Raw genomic sequence first — 16798 nt, 5'->3', positions numbered from 1 at the left:
CCTCTCTCTCTCTCTCTCTCTCTCTCTCTCTCTCTCTCTCTCTCTCTGTAAAAAAAAGAAAAAATCAATAAAAGCATATTCTCAGGTGAGGATTAGAGAGCGAGAGGCCTTCCCGGCCAGGCTGTCCCTGGGCGCAGAGGAGGAACAGGCGCCCCGGGCTGTGGCCAGCGGCTTGCGAAGGCCACGCGGTCCGGTTCCCGAGGCCCGCGCTTGGTGTCTGCGGGTGTGCCCGTCATTACTTGCTGTATTAGAAATTAAGCAGAGAGTGTTTGAACATTACTTTATCCATTTTAAATAGTAACAATAAAAATGCACTATATGTGCATAAGATCATAAATATCAGACATTTTATGAAAAATAACTATACTTTCCAAAACAAACAGACTGAGAAAAATGACACTGTTCTACAAACCACTGCATACCCATGTGCAATATTTGGAAATCTCTTTAATGTCTAACCTAGAAGAAAGCAGGGCTCTCGAATCTGCTTCCGCATCTGATTTCTTGGGAGGGAACACGCCCTGTAGCCCTGCCGCGCCCCGCCCTGGAGAGAACGCCTCCGGGACTGTAAGGGGGCCTTCCTTCTGGGCCCTAACCTCCGGCCAGGTGAGCTTCCTCTGCACACTCACCGCACAAGGCGAACGCCCACCCAGAACAAAACAACAGCGTTATTAGCAAAACAGTCAAGCACCTTCACTTACAGCTGTTGTTATAAGCAGAATCTTTTATTTTGTCCTTTTCAGTTTCTACGTTATGAAGAGACAAACTTGTGCCCCACCTTGCTGCTGTGGTTTGAGGGTGAGTGTGTGTGCCAAGTCTAATCAGTACAGGCGCCCCAAAGTGTAGGAAGTTAAGGGCCATCCCAGCCCTTCCACCTCTCTCTTATTGGATATTTCTGACATTTTACTTTGCTGGTGAAGCTATGGACCTATCACTTGGGGACTGTGAACTTTGCAATTGAAAAACCAAAGACCAAAACTTAGGACAGGTTCTCAATTACCTTGGAGAAATCGGAGAAGCTGGAGCATTGTTTGCAAGGAGAAGGGGAAGGAAGGAATTCAAACAGAATTTATTTATGGAGGTCCCGGTGCAGAAGCTCAGGTTTGCTTTGTTCTGACCCCAAGGAAATGCTGTTTTATGCTGAAATTCCCTAAATTGAATTCTTTATTTTTTCTCTCTAATTTTCACTTTTGATGTTTTTAAACGTGTATCATACAATATTTAAGAGCTAAATAACTCAAAACAGGGCATACATTATGTAAGCAAGACCCAGCAGCAGAAATAAGAATTAGCAGTTTTTCTCTATATACCTCTCCCACCTACTAAATGTGCTATCCTCAGCTTGGTGCTTATTATCTTAAAACTAGAGGCCCGGTGCATGAAATTCGTGCACGGGAGGGGGGGTTGTCCCTCAGCCCAACCTGCACCCTCTCCAATCTGGGACCCCTTGGGCAATGTCCGACTGCCTGTTTAGGCCCAATTCGTGGGATCGGGCCTAAACAGGCAGTCGGACATCCCTTTCACAATCTAGGACTGCTGGCTCCCAACTACTTGCCTGCCTTCCTAATTGCCCCTAACCGCTTCTGCCTGCCAGCCTGATCACCCCCTAATCACTCCCCTGCCAGCCTGATTGTCCCCAACTGCCCTCCCCTGAAACCCCAGTCACCCCCAAATGCCCTCCCTTGCATACTCCCTCTTTATTAGATAGGGTTTTTTCTTTAGCATATTGGACAGTCCTAAATGGTTTGGCTCAGTGGATGGAGCACTGGCCTGCAGACTCAAGGGTCCCAGGTTCAATTCTTGTCAAGGGCATGTACCTTGGTTGGGGGCACATACCCAGTGGGGAGTGTGCAGGAGGCAGCTGATTGATGTTTCTCTCTCGTTGATGTTTCTAGTTCTCTATCCCTTTCCCTTCCTCTCTGTAAAAAATCAATAAAATATATATTATAAAAAAAGAAACATTTAAAATTCCTCCATATCTGCCTGGCTGGTGTGACTCAATGGTTGAGACCCCAGGCTGCCACCACTAGAAGGGGTTCGGACCCTGGCCAGGCTGAGACCCCAGCCCAGGCTGCCGCCGTTGGCCGGGTGATTGCGCAGTGGGGGTGCCCGGCCCTGCCGGCCTGAGACTCCAGCCCTGGCTGCCACCACTGGCCGGGATCGTGCTGGGCGCTGGCACCTCCCAGCCGGATACCCCGGGCTGCCGCCACTGGAAAGGGATCGCTGCGTGGGGGGCAGGCGCCTCCCAGCTAGACAATCTGGACTGCCACCACTGGGCAGACTTGGGGACTCCGGCAGGGCTAAGAGGACTGGGCGCCGCCATCTTGTGGCTATGGGCGCTGCCATTTTGTTGCGAAGTGATGGTTAATTTGCATATTACTCTTTTATTAGGTAGGAAGGATATGTGTGTGTGTGTGTGTGTGTGTGTGTGTGTGTGTTCCTTAAGCAATACAAAGTATTGTTGTTTGTCTTTACACAACTCTGCTCTACACTGGTAACTTGCTTTTTCTCACTCAGCATTCTATTTGTGAGACCAAGCACTTGGAGGAGTGTAGCTCTCGTTCACTTGGAATATGAATCGCATTCCACTGCATAACTAGACCCCATTTATATATCCATCGCCTTTGGACATTTAAGATGTTTCAAATTTATATGTTGCTCTTAAAAGTAGTGCTATAGTGCAGGTTTCTGTAATGTTCTCTGTGTGGGTTTTCAGAGGTTGGCTAGTGAGTGAAATTGCGGATCATTGGTAGGTGTGTCTTCAATTATGTTAGAATATCCCTGATTTTTCTCCACATCTGTGTCCTTTGGAGGATAAGGGTTCCCGCTTCATGTGCTTGCCAACATATTTGGTCATGTCACACTGTTACCTGTTGCTAGTTTTGTCAGCCCAAAGATGTAAAAGCTATCGTCTGATTTTGTTTTGTATTCCACTATTTACTACTCAGGTGGGACATCTTTGGCCACATGTGTGTTCCCTGTATGAAATTCCTTCTCATATGTTTGCCCTTTTGCCCACTTGGTTTGTCTTCCTCTCAGTAGTTTGTAGAAAACTCACTGAGTTCTACCCCTGATGTCTCATGAGGGTGCCTTCCAAGGGATATGCAGACATGCCTCCTGGTCCTCTCCCTGTCAGGAGCGCACACCAGCAGTACCTCTTACTTACAAGACTGAGGTGAGTAGGCCCACTTTTCAGAGGTGACATTTGTGAAACTTCCTTAGCAGAGTGTCTGATGTTATAGATCCCCGATGAACCAGACCTCTTTATCATCATCTTCTCACCAACTCCTCCTGTCACAATCTTTCCAATTGCAGATGTTTTTGCAATGCAAATATTCTTAGAAGCTTATGCTATTAGTCACAAGGGATGGGTCCTTTACGCTGTTAGTCACAGCAATGGGTGATGGACTCTTTCCATTGATTTATGTTTTTTATGAAGTGAAGCAACTTCCTCAGTAGGTCACTGCCTCCTCCCGAGAGCAGGCATAAAGCACTACCTCTGTGTGCTGGAGACGTTGCTGAGTTCAGGTTTGTGGAATTTTACCTTCAATCTATTTGATCCTCAACCCAGGATGTGATACATATTCAGAAGAGCAGCGGGGCAATTATTTATATTAGCGATGGGATACATGGATGTATATTTTATACATAGTACCTTTTATTTGTTTTAACTAAATATCAGTGCTTTCCCAACTCTAAAGAGAAAGTTTATAGTGAGAATGAAGCAGAAATATGTTTGCATGTCGTGGTCAAATGTTCCACAAACGGCTATCAGGCTGGCCTGGGAGGTTGGGGCTCCACGAAGTTCTCTACACCTTTAAGGCTCTCTGTCCTCACATTTTTCCTCTATAGCATACTTTCATTGCTGAAATGAATGAACTTCTAGAGATGTAAGATGTACAGGAGTGACAGAAGAATGATGCTAAAAGCATTTGGTTTCCTGAGGTTCTAGGCCTAATTTCTCCCTCAACTTCCATCTTCAGTCCATTCATTCACTCGCGTATTTGTACATTCCTCCCATGTGCCGGGCACTCTGGGTGCCAGAAGCCAAGCTGAAGAGGGGAGGCCTCCTCAGAGCTTACAGTCTAGAGCTGAGCCTGTGGAGCGGGGAAGGGAAGGTGTAGGGAGGGGGGACACTGAACAAGAAACTCTAAAGAGAAGATTTCAGGTTAGTTAGACATGGAAGATACGGAATCTGATGAAGGGGTAGCGAGGGTGTGGGGAGGCTCTCCTGCCGACTCACAGCGCAGCTGAGGCTGAGTGATGGGAGCCACCAGGCGCATAAGCGCACGGATGAAGAGCTCTCCTCACAGGAGAAACAAAAACTCTCGGAAGGAAGAAAATTTGGAAAATTTAAAGTAACAGAAATGAAGTCTGTGGAATACAGTGACTGAGCAGGAGTGTTGATGGATACAGTCACCGAGGCAGGAGGAAGCCCAGGGCCTGCGGGCAATAAAAAGATTGGATTTTATTCTAGGCAAAATTAAAACCTGTTAGGCAGTTTAAAGCATAAAAGAGATATAATCTAATTTACCTTTGAAAATATCATGCTGATGATTAAAATCCCACTAAAACGGTGAGTTACAAAGACTGACAATACCAAGTGTAGAGAACATGGAATGACTGGAGCTGTCACACGCAGCACTTAGGAAAATGATTTGCTATTTTCTACTCCAGCTAACTCAGCCGGTCCCTGAGGGATACACCAGATAGAAATGCATACATACTAGGATATTCAACAAAAGAGATATTTGCTAGAATGCTCATGGCAGTAGTATTCATAAAATTAAAAAACTAGAATTTACCCAAGTTGCCATCAACAATAGAATAGACAGAATGACATGAGTACCATCGTGGGGAAGTGAGATGACCCTTCTGTATCTCCCTTTCAATCTACAGCTAGTTGGACATTTCTAACCCAACAGAGGCTCCTCTGCTCAGGACATGGAGCCGCACGAAAGACCCACACAGCACTGCCTCTGAAGGTAGGTGTTTGGGCACACGTCGTGGGGGCGGGGGAGGGGGAAGGACAAAGACGAAGCCTGTCTCCCCAGTTCGATTGGCTCAGCCTCAGCCCCAGCAAACATGATAGCAAAGGAGTTGGTGGACAGCACCTGCACCACCGCCCAGCAAAGAGTGAGCAGGGCAGATAGTGTCCGCGCACAGGACCCAGTGCCCTTCTGCTGCTCACATCACCAGAGAGCCTGGCAGCAGTGGCCATGGAAACCAGGGTAGCAGCATGGCAGGGTGGCAAACTCAGCTCCTCCACACCCACACACCTGCCACATCCCCCTCCCGTTATGCTGGTGGTGCCCCAAGACCCAGGCAACCCAGACACATCTGGGTTACCCATCACCTTGGTCACCCAGGCAGCCAGGGAACTCAGAGACACAAGCAGCACACAAATAAGAGAAAACTAAAAGTTGCACTATGGCACCATCTACTGGGAAGCAAATGAAAAGACCTTTATCAATCTGCTAAATCCTTAAAAACAAAATGGTACCTAAATAAGAAAAGTGTTCACTACTTCAGATGCGTCGACTCACTTTGAACAGAGATGACACAGTATTGCAGAAAGCAATGCCAATTCTCTAGAAACCAAACTCAAAGCCATGGAAGATGTGATATAAATGATAGAGAATTCCAAATAGCAGGAATAAAGAAACTCAACAGGATACAAAAAAAACTGAAAAAGGCAGCTCAGCGAGCTCAGGAATACAATGAATGAAGATGAGCCCTTTACAGAGATATTAAAAATCTAAAAAGTAACTAAACATAAATTTTGAAGCTGAAGAATTTAATAAATGAGATGAAGCAGATCATATGAAAGACATAACTTGTGAGCTCAAAGATAGAAATCTAGAATTGATTCATGTGGAAGGGGAGATAGAACTAACACTTTTCTTTTAAATGAAAGAATACTAGGGAGAGACTAAAAATGGCAGCAGAGTGGGGAGGGAACAATGAGGGAATAAGGACACTATGTAATACCTTAATCAATAAAGGGGAAAAAAATGGCAGCAGAGTAAGTATAAGCTACACTAACACTCTCCCAGGTCTAAACTGGAAATACAACCAAAATACAGAAAAATCACCCTGAAAAATCAACTGAAGATTAGCTGGAGAGAACCTGGTAGTCAAGGATGGAAAGTGGAGACTGCACAGAGTCTGGTAGGAAATGCAGAAGGGCGGGGGGGGGGGAGGCTGGCCGGGCTCCCACAGACAGCAGCTGGAGGTCCAGAGGGCTATCTTAGCTGTGGGGGGTTCCCACTGAGGACTGAAAAAGAAACCCACAGAACATCTGGCTGTGAAAAGCAGCAGGGGTTCGGACAGAGATGACTAGAAATGCAGGCACCCTCTTAAAGGGCCAATGCAAAATATTTGGTGTGCAGCTAGTCACCTTGGGCTCCGACAAAGGGAGAGCAGAGTGGACTGAAGCTGTGTGAGGAGAGTTCAGGGTTGGGGGCCTGGGGTGAAGCTCAGAGGGCAGCCCGTTTCCTGTGCTGAGTCATTCCTTCACACTTTGGAGGACATCTTTCTCAGGCAGACCTTTGTTATCCAGACGGTTTTTGCCTGGAGAAAGGCAGTTACCCCCCCTGTTGGAATACCCTGTGCTCTATAACCGGAGCCAAATTAAGACTCTGAGAATAACAATCAGACTGCAGACAGAGGTGGGTGTCTGGAGGCTTTGAGTCTTTGCCTGCTCTCCTTCTGGGCCCAGAGCTAAGAAAAGCAGAACCTGCTTGGTCCTTTCCAAAGGCACTCGGCCCGGCAGAGGGAGCCACAAGCTGTGGTTTGCTGATAACTCCAAAGAGGGGATCCAGGGGATCCAGGGGATCTAATCAGAAACAGCGTCTGACATGGTCCTGCCCTAGAGGTTGGGAGTCATAGCAGATCTACCTAATACATAGACACAAACCCAAACAGGCATCCAAAATTGGAAGGCAAAAATAACCCAAATGGAAGAACAAGAGAATTCTCCAGAAGAAGAAATAAACGAAATAAAGATAAGAAATTTATCAGATATAGAGTTTAGTATAATGATGGCAAAGATGCTCAACAACATGAGAAAAGATGTAGTAACTGTGAAAAAAGAACAGTCGGAAATAAAGAATGACATAGCACAAATAAAGAACACATTGGAAGGAATACACAGCAGATTAGGGGAAGCAGATGATCAGACCAGTGAATTAGAAGACAGGGTATTCTAGAAAAAAATCACTCAACCAGAGAACCAAAAAGAAAAAAACAAAAAACAGGAGGGCAGTTAACCCATTGTACGTCATAAGCATCTATAGACACAAGCAGCGGACCTTCCCCACACACCACATGTGTCATAGCCGCACACCTAGCACATCAATTCTGGTCGCCCAATTTTAAAATCAGACTTGTTAGTGACATCTCTGGGTTTGTAAAGAAAATTATTGTAACTTAAATAAGTAAATATTCCAGCGCATATGGAAGAAATTCTAATATCGATATAGGGCTGCCACTCAGATGCGCGAGAGATAAACACTGCGACACTTGAGGTTTTTTTGATGTTGTTCACTGTGACACTTGAGATTTGTTTTTGTTATCATGAATTTCACACCTAAAATGGTAAATATGGTGTGCATTCTTCATTATTTTTTTACAGATTTCGTCTTTGGAGCATCAACAAAATTTAGTGTTTTCGAGCCTTTTCCTGTCGGTGGTTTATTTTTATTTCGCGTTCACTTTTGTTGATATTTCTGTAGAATTGAAAATTATCATTATTTTATTATTGAATTTATTGTTGTAATCCATAATAATAAAAACATAATATGCAAATCAACTGAACAACCGAACAGCAGAACAACTGTCTGGATGACCACGCTATGACACCTACTGGCACCAGGCCAGCCAAGGTGGATGCGATGCTATTGGTTAGGGGTGCAGCCATCGTCCCATGATTGCCCTGTTGAGGAAGGCCCAGGCCACAGACAGGCGGGCTGCGGTGGGCAGGTGGGCGGGGCCTCCCTCTGTGGGGACAATTGATCATGGGGCTCTTGGACTGTGAGAGGGCACAGGCCAGGCTGAGGGACCTCCCCCCACCCCCCAGTGTACAAATTTCATACACCGGGCCTCTAATATATTATATTGTGCAAATAAAATTCAATCCCCATAAATGGCATCAGATGAAGAAATAATCAAACCAAGCACCTCACAAGAAGAAAAAGATGACATCCTTTATTCAACTCCAGAGTCAGATGATTTTTTAAATTAAATTCAAAATATTGTGGTGTGTGAGGATGGTGGAAGTTAATAGGTTAAGGGAGCTGAGGAACAATGTGAAATATGACAATATTTGCATAGCAGGTATACCAGAAGGAGAAAACAGTAAGCAAGGGATAGAGAACATGTTTGAAGAAATAATGGCAGAAACCCCCAACCTGCTGGTGTAAAAAGTCACACAAGTACAGGAGGCATAGAGAGTCCCAAGCAAGAAGAACCCAAACAGGCCCATGCCAAGACACATCATAATTAAAATGCCAAAAATTAAAGACAAAGAGAGAATCTTAAAGGCAGCAAGAGAAAAGCAATTTGTTACCTACAAAGGAGCTCCCATAAGGCTGTCAGCTGATTTCTCATCAGAAACTACAGGCCAGAAGGAAATGGCATGAAGTAATAAAGGTAATAGAAAGCAAGGATATGAAACCAAGATTATTATATCCACCAAAAGTGAATTAGAAGACAGCGTATTCTAGACACTTTCCCGGGACTAAAATAGATGGTGAAACAAAGAGCTTCCTAGACAAAAAATAAGGCTAAAGAAGTTTATCACCACCAAATCAGCATTGCAAAAATGCTAAGGAGACTGCTGCAATGAGAAGAATACATATAGAGAGAAATGTAGGCATACAGAATTAAAATGGCAATAAATAAGTACCTATTAATAATAACCTTAAGTGTAAATGGATTAAATGCTATAATAAAACACATAGGGTAGCTGAATGGGTAAGAAAACATGACCCAAGTATATGCTGTCTACAAGAGAGACCCACCTCAGAACAAAAATCTCACACAGGATGAGAATGAAAGGATGGAAAAAAATTTTCCATGGGAAAAAAAAAAAAAGCTGGAGTAGCAATACTCATATCTGACAAAATAGACTTCAAAATGAAGGCCATCACAAGAGACAACAAAGGTCACAACATAATATTAAAGGGATCGATCCAACAAGAGGATATAACCCTGGTATACATATATGTGACCAATACAGGAGCACCTAAATATATTTTAAAAACTTCTGGAGGATTTAAAAGGAGAGATCAACAGCAATACAGTCATAGTAGAGTAGGGCACTTTAACACCATGCTGACTTCACTGGATAGATCTTCTAGACAAAAAATTAACCATGAAACAGTGACTCTAAAGGACACATTGGATCAGAAGGATTTAATTGACATTTATAGAGCATTTCACCCCAAAGCTGCAGAATATACATTCTTCTCAAGTTCACATGGGTCATTCTCAAAGACAGACCACATGTTAGGATGCAAAACAAGTTTCTACAAGTTCAAGAAGATTGAAATCATATCAAGCATCTTCTCAGGTCACAGAGGAATGAAATTAGAAATCAACTACAGTAAAAACACTCAAACACATGAAGGCTAAATAGTATATTATTAAATAATGAATGGGTTACCAATGAGAACAAGAAAGAAATAAAAAACTTCCTGTAAATAAATGAAAAAGAACAACCCAAAATCTCTGGGACACAGCAAAAACACTTGTGAGAGGGAACTTCAGGACTACCTCAAAAAACAAGAAAAATCAACAATAAATTATTTAAACCTACAACTTAAGAGAATTAGAAAGAGAACAACAAGAAAATCCAGAGTAAGTAGAAGGAAGGAAATAAAGATTAGAGGAGAACTAAATTACATAGGGACTAAAATAAGCAAACAAATAAAACCAAGAGCTGGTTCTTTGAAAAGATAAACAAGATTGATGAACCCATTAGCCAGACTCATCAAGAAATAAAGGGAGAGGACCCAAATAAGTAAAATCAGAAATGAAAGCAGAGAAGTAACAACTGATACAACAGAAATACAAAGGATTATAAGAAAATACTCTGAACTACTATATGTCAAGAAGCTGGACAATGTGGATGAAATGGGCACATTCCTAGAAAAATACTGAATCAGTGAGAATCAGAAAATCTTAATAGGCCAATAACAACTGAAGAAATGGAAGCAGTAATAAAAAAAAAAAAAAAACTCCCAGCAAACAAAAGCTCAGGTCTGGATGGCTTCACGGGGGGGGGGGGGAGGAGGGGGGGGGAAGGGTTACCAAAAATTCAAAGAACTAATAGATATACTCTTCAAACTACTAAAAAAAAAAAAAAAAAAAAGAAAGAAAAAGGAACACTTCCAAGCTCCTTTTATGAGGCCAGCATTATTGTAATTCCAAAACCAGATAAACACACTACAGAGAAAGACAAATACAGGCCAATCTCCCAGATGAACATAGATGCTAAAATCCTCAATAAAATATTAGCAAATCAGATGCAACAATATATTAAAAAGATCATACAACATGACCAAGTGGGATTTATTTCAGTGATGCAAGGGTGCCAAATCAATAAACATGATATATCACATAAACAAATTGAAAGGCAAAAATCACATGATCATATCAATAGAAGCATATAAAGCATTAAACAAAATACAACACCTGGTTTTGATAAAATCTCTCAGCAAAGTGGGAATAGAGGGATTATACCTCAACACAACAACAGCCATTTATGAGAAACCTACAGCCAACATCATACTCAAAGGGCAAAAACTAAACCATTTTCTCTAAGACAGGAAGAAGACAGGGATGCCCATTTTCACCACTCTTGTTCAACATAGTACTGGAAGTCCTAGCCATAGTGATCAGATCAAAAGAAGAATTAAAAGGCATCCAAGTTAGAAAGGAGGATGTAAAACTCTCATTATTCACTGACATTATATTGTACATAGAAAATCCTAAAGACTCTATCAAAAAACTACTAGATTTAATAAATGAATTTAGCAACATAGCAGAATACAAACTTAACATCCAGAAATGTATGGCATTTTTATACAGCAATAATGAGTTTTTTTAGGAAGAGAAACTAAAAAGCAATCCTATTTACCACTGCAACAACAAAAAATAAGATACTTAGGAATAAAGTTAACCAAGGAAAACTACAGGATATTGAAAAAAGAGATAGAGGAAGACATAAACAAGTAGAAGAATATGCCATATTCATGGATTGGCAGAATCAACATCATTAAAATGTCCATACTACCCAAAGCTATCTATAGATTCAATGCACTCCCCATTAAAATACCAACAGCATACTTCAAAGACCTACAACAAACTCTCCAAATAGTATATGGAACCAAAAGAGGCCCAAATAGCCGCAGCAATCATGAGAAAGAAGAACAAAGTTGGAGGGATCACAATACCAGATATCAAGCTATATTACAAAGCTGCTGTTCTCAAAACTGCCTGGTACTGGCACAAAAACAGACATATAGGTCAATGGAACAGAACAGAGAACCCAGAAATCAACCCAAACCATTATGCTCAATTAATATTTGACAAAGGAGGCAAGATCATACAATGGAGTCAAGATGGTCTCTTCAATAAATGGTGTTGGGAAAATTGGACAGGTACATACATGCAAAAAAAATGAAACTAGACCACCAACTTATACCTTACACAAGAATAAACTCAAAATGGATAAAAGACTTAAATATAAGTAGTGAAACCATAAAAATCTTAGAAGAAACCATAGGCAGCAAAATCTCAAACATCTCTTGTAGCAATATATTTGCCAATGCATCTCCTAGGGCAGTGGTCGGCAAACTCATTAGTCAACAGAGCCAAATATCAACAGTACAACGATTGAAGTTTCTTTTGAGAGCCAAATTTTTTAAACTTAAACTTCTTCTAACACCACTTCTTCAAAATAGACTTGCCCAGGCCATGGTATTTTGTGGAAGAGCCACACTCAAGGGGCCAAAGAGCCGCATGTGGCTCGCAAGCCGCAGTTTGCCAACCACGGTCCTAGGGCAAAGGAAACTAAGGAGAAAATAAACAAATGAGACTAAATCAAAATAAAGAGCTTCTGCACAGCAAAAGAAACCATCAACAAAACAAGAAAGCCCACTGCATGGGAGAACATATTTGCCAATAATATATCTGAGAAAGGGTTAATTTCAAAAAATCTATAAGGAATGCATACAATTTAAGTAAAGGAAGACAAACAATCCCATTAAAAAATTAGCAAAGGACCTAAATAGACACTTATCCAAAGTGGACATACAGATGGCCAAGAGACATATGAAAACATGCTCAAAGTCACCGATCATCAGAGAGATGCAAATTAAAAAGACAATGAGGTCTCACCTCAAACCTGTCAGAATGGCTGTCATCAACAAATCAATAAATGACAAGTGTTGGCGAGGATGTGGAGAAAAGGGAACCCTAGTCCACTGCTGGTGGGAATGCAGACTGGTGCAGCACTGTGGAAAACAGTATGTGGTTTCCTCAAAAATTTAAATATGGGACTATCATTTGACCCAGTGGTCCCACTTCTAGGAATATATCCTAGGAAACCCCAAACACTAAACAGAAAGAATGTACACACCCCTTTGCTCATAGCAGCATTATTTACAATAGCTAAGATCTGGAAACAGCCCAAGTGCCCATCAGTAGATGAGTGGATAAAGAAGCTGTGGTATATTTACACCATGGAATACTATGTGGCTGTAAAAAAATAAAGATCTCTTATCCTTTGGGACAGCATGGAGGTACCTGGAGAGTATCATACTAAGGGAAATAAGCCAATCAGAGAAAGGCAAGTATCATATGATCTCACTCATATTTAGAATCTAATAAACTGCTGGACAAAATATGTCCAGAGATATAGAAGCATGGGACAGACTGATGAATCTCAGAAGGAAGGCAAGGGTGCGGGTGGTGGGGAGAGATTAACCAAAGAACTTGTACACATATATGCGTAGCCCATGGACACAGACAATAGCTGATGAAGGCCTGGCAGGGGTGGTTGCAGGGTAGAGGGGGGTCAATGGAGGGGGAAGAGGGGACATCTGTAATATTTTTAAGAATAAAGATAAATTTTTTAAAAATTATATCTATTTCTTGTAATTGGACAGAAACAAACAAAAGGCTGGGGTAGCAATACAAAACAGACTTTAAAACAAAGGCTATATCACAAGAGACAGAGAAGGGCCCAATATTTCCACTTACGGGTATTTATCCAAATGCATCCAAAAAACTAAATAGAAAAGTCATTTACATCCATATGTTCCCTGAAACATTATTTCCGATAGCCAAGATATAGAAGCCACCCCAGTGTCCATCTATACTAATAATAGGGTGATATGCTAAGTAGACCATGAGACCTTCCGGGAAACCTTCTGGATGTCCTTCCAGACAAAGCCATGGTGATGGGGTCGAGGCAGAGGTGGTTAGGGGTGATCAGGCCAGGAAGGGAGGGCAGTTGGGGATGATCAGGCTGGCGGGGGAGGGGGCAGTTGGGGGCAAGCAGGCAGGCAGGGGGGGAAGTTGGGGGCGAGCAGGCTGGTGGGGGGGCAGTTGGGGGCGAGCAGGCCAGCAGGCAGAGTAGTTAGGGGTGATCAGGCTGGCTGGCAGGTGAGCAGTTAGGAGCCAGCGGTCCCAGATTGCAAGAGGGATGTAAGACTGCCAGTTTAGGCCCAATCCCTGTGGGCCTAAACTGGCAGTCGGACATCCCTCTAGGGGTCCCAGATTGGAGAGGGTGCAGGCTGGGCTGAGGGACACCCCCCCATACATGAATTTTGTGCACCGGGCCACTAGTGTATAAATAAACAGAAAAGAAAGATGGTGCATGTATACAATGGAATATGACTCAGTCATACAACAGAATGAAATCTTGCCCTCTGCCACAGCATGGATGGACCTAGAGGGACCTGTGCTGAGTGAATGAGTCAGACAGAGGAAACCAAATGCCATATGATTTCACTTGTATGTGGAATCTGAAAAGCAAAATAAACAAACTAGAAGAACAGAAACAGACTCTTAGATACTGAGAACATTCTGATGTTTGCCAGATGGGAAGGGGCAGGGAAGGAGGGATGAAAGAGTGAACGGATTAAGAAGTACACATCGGTGTTACAGAAGAGTCATGCATGTAAAGAACAGCATGGGGCACATAGTAAAAAATATTGTAGTCACCATGCATGGTGTTGGACGAGTACAAGATGTATCATACTGATCACTTAGTACGTTACATGATGTCTAACCACTGAGTTGTACACCTGAAACTAATGTAATATTATATGTCAACTACAGTTGAAAAACATAAAATTATTTAAAGTCAGATTTAAAAAAACACAATAGAATATGCCTTGGCTGTGTGGCTCAGCAATTAATGTGTTGGCCCATGCACCAAAGGGTCATGGGTCCCATTCTGGGTCAAGGGCACATACCTCGGTTGCAGGTTTGATCCCCAGCCCAGGTTGGGGTAATGTGTCTCTCTCACATCAATCTTTCTCTCTTTCTCTCTCTCTCTATCTCTTTCTCTCCCCCTCCCTCCTTCCCTTCCACTCTCTCTAGAAATCAATGGGAAAAATATCCTCGGGTGAGGATTAACAACAACAATAACAAAAAACACATTAGAATAGATAAAACAGATGTGCTAGATCACACAATAGAATATTATGGAGCCATGAGAACTATGTACAATATAGACAATTACAATATAAATGAATATCACAGACAGAGTGTTGAACAAAAGAAAATAGTTGTTTTTTTTAAACTTCACACGACATGATTCCATTTACATGAAATTCAAAATCAGGTCAAATGAACTTGTGCTGCTGAAAGTCAGGATGATGGCTTCCCTTGGGGCAAGGCAATTAGTAGCTTGAAGGGCACAGGACAGGGACGCTCCGATGCTGGTCATCTTCCCTCCTCCTCCTCCTCTTTTCTTTTTTTTCTTTGTTAAGCGTCACCCGAGGATATTTTCCCACTGATTTTTAGAGAGAGTGGAAGGAAGGGGGAGACACATATAGAGAAACATCCATGCGAGACACATCAATTGGTTGCCTCCTGCATGCACCCCGACCAAGGTACGTGCCCTTGACCAGAATTGAACCCAGGACTCTCCAGTCCATGGGCCACTGAGCCAAACTGTCTAGAGCCACCTTCCCTTCTTGATCTGTGTGCTGGCAGCTTGCGCACATCCTGTGACATTCTATGCAGCTGTTCTCTTATGTGCTTTTTTCTAAATATAAATTATCCTATCTAATAAAGAGGGAATATGCTAATTGACCCTCACTCCGTCACAAAGATGGCTGCACCCACAGCTGAAGCCAAGCTCCCATAAGGAGCCTAACGAGTAATCAGCAGGGACCTGAGGCCATGCCCCCCATCCTGGCACCGGGCCAGGGGACCTGAGGCTACGTCCCCTGCCCGGCGGGGCTTGACAAGGGTAGGACTGGCCAGGTCTGGATCTAGCTCAATGGGGGTGGGGGCTGGCTGGGTCTGGGTCTCACGCGATGTTGAGGCACATGTGGGTGGGCAGGGACTTGACTCTGGGTCCCACGGCACACCCCAGACTCTGACAGGAGGAAGGTTTTCATATATGTTTTACTAATTTTCTTTCATCTCTGACACTTCTATTATAGAGTAAGGGTAAATAGCATATTAAATTATTTCCTCTAATTAATCCCCTTTTAATGTGCAAGAATTTTGTGCACCGGGCCACTAGTATTTCAATAAAAAGGCAAAGGAAATTCACTCTCGATGCTGTGTAAAGCATTCTTTTTGAGGGTTGGGGTGGCAAGGGGATAAACATGGATACAGCTCAGAGGCTACTAGAGGAGACTGGGGAAGAGTTGAAGCCCATGGCAGTGGGGCGAACATGTGGAGACCTGTTTTGGATCCATTTGAATGTCTCCCTGTTCTTTTTTAATCTCAAATAAAATTGAGAGAATCACAAAATCACAGGATGGAATTGAACCTAAGATGCGACTACCATTTGGGTACAGTGAACACACTCCTGTACACGGGCACGGCATGGTGCAGCCGTCACCACTGAAAGCCCTCACAACGTCATGGCTTGTATGTTACACACACACACACACACACACACACACACACACACACACACACAGCTGTAACAGCGCCCCACGCTCCCAGCACTGGTGATCTGCTCAGGCACAGACCCCTTTAGAGATGTTCCTGCGACAAGACACCTGGTTTAATCACAGCCGGGGAGTAGATCTCTTCATGGCCTGCCAAGTTTATCCGGCTGAGGCTTGAAGGCACTCATTTTCTCCAGGCAGCCCGTTCCATGCAGCCGGCCTCTGAGCAAATCATCCTTCCCTCCGGGAGGAGGCAATGGCATTCGCCAGGAGGTTTGGTGTACCTTTGGGTCCGGGAAGAAGCACCTGGGTTCCACAGTGCCGTGCCGCCTAGTGCTGCTGAAGTTCCTGCAATGACTTCTCTCCAGGCCAAGGCCCTGGAGCCAGAGGCGCCCACAGGCCTCAAGGCCCCTCAGCTGCGGGCTCACCTCTGGCCTCTCAAGCTGGGAGCTCATGGGAGTGTGCAGTTCTGTTAATTTGTGTTCATGGGTTTGTGTGCACTGGTTTGGGTTTGTTTTTGCCTCACATTGCTCATTCGTTCATCCCAGGATCACTGCACACTAATACCCTCAAACTGCGCCCTTCTCTGCTGCTGAGCCACACCTCCTGCCCCGGTGCCGGCACCTGCCTTATTGCTCCGCTTACACTGA

At 43.5% G+C, this 16798-nt stretch overlaps 1 long non-coding RNA gene across 1 annotated transcript; it reads left to right on the top strand.

The window, feature by feature from the left end:
- Nucleotides 1–3465: 3465 nt before the first annotated feature.
- Nucleotides 3466–7777, top strand: LOC129151809 (uncharacterized). Its single transcript, XR_008558450.1, has 3 exons — nt 3466–3528; nt 4900–4985; nt 7637–7777. It is a non-coding gene; the product is annotated as an uncharacterized LOC129151809 (long non-coding RNA).
- The last annotated feature ends 9021 nt before the right edge of the window (nt 7778–16798 follow it).

The sequence above is a fragment of the Eptesicus fuscus genome, chromosome 16 (assembly GCF_027574615.1).
Source record: "Eptesicus fuscus isolate TK198812 chromosome 16, DD_ASM_mEF_20220401, whole genome shotgun sequence".
NCBI classification, from domain to species: Eukaryota; Metazoa; Chordata; class Mammalia; order Chiroptera; family Vespertilionidae; genus Eptesicus; species Eptesicus fuscus.
Note: the sequence above shows the minus strand (reverse complement) of the source record. Positions and strands in the feature narration are given on the sequence as shown.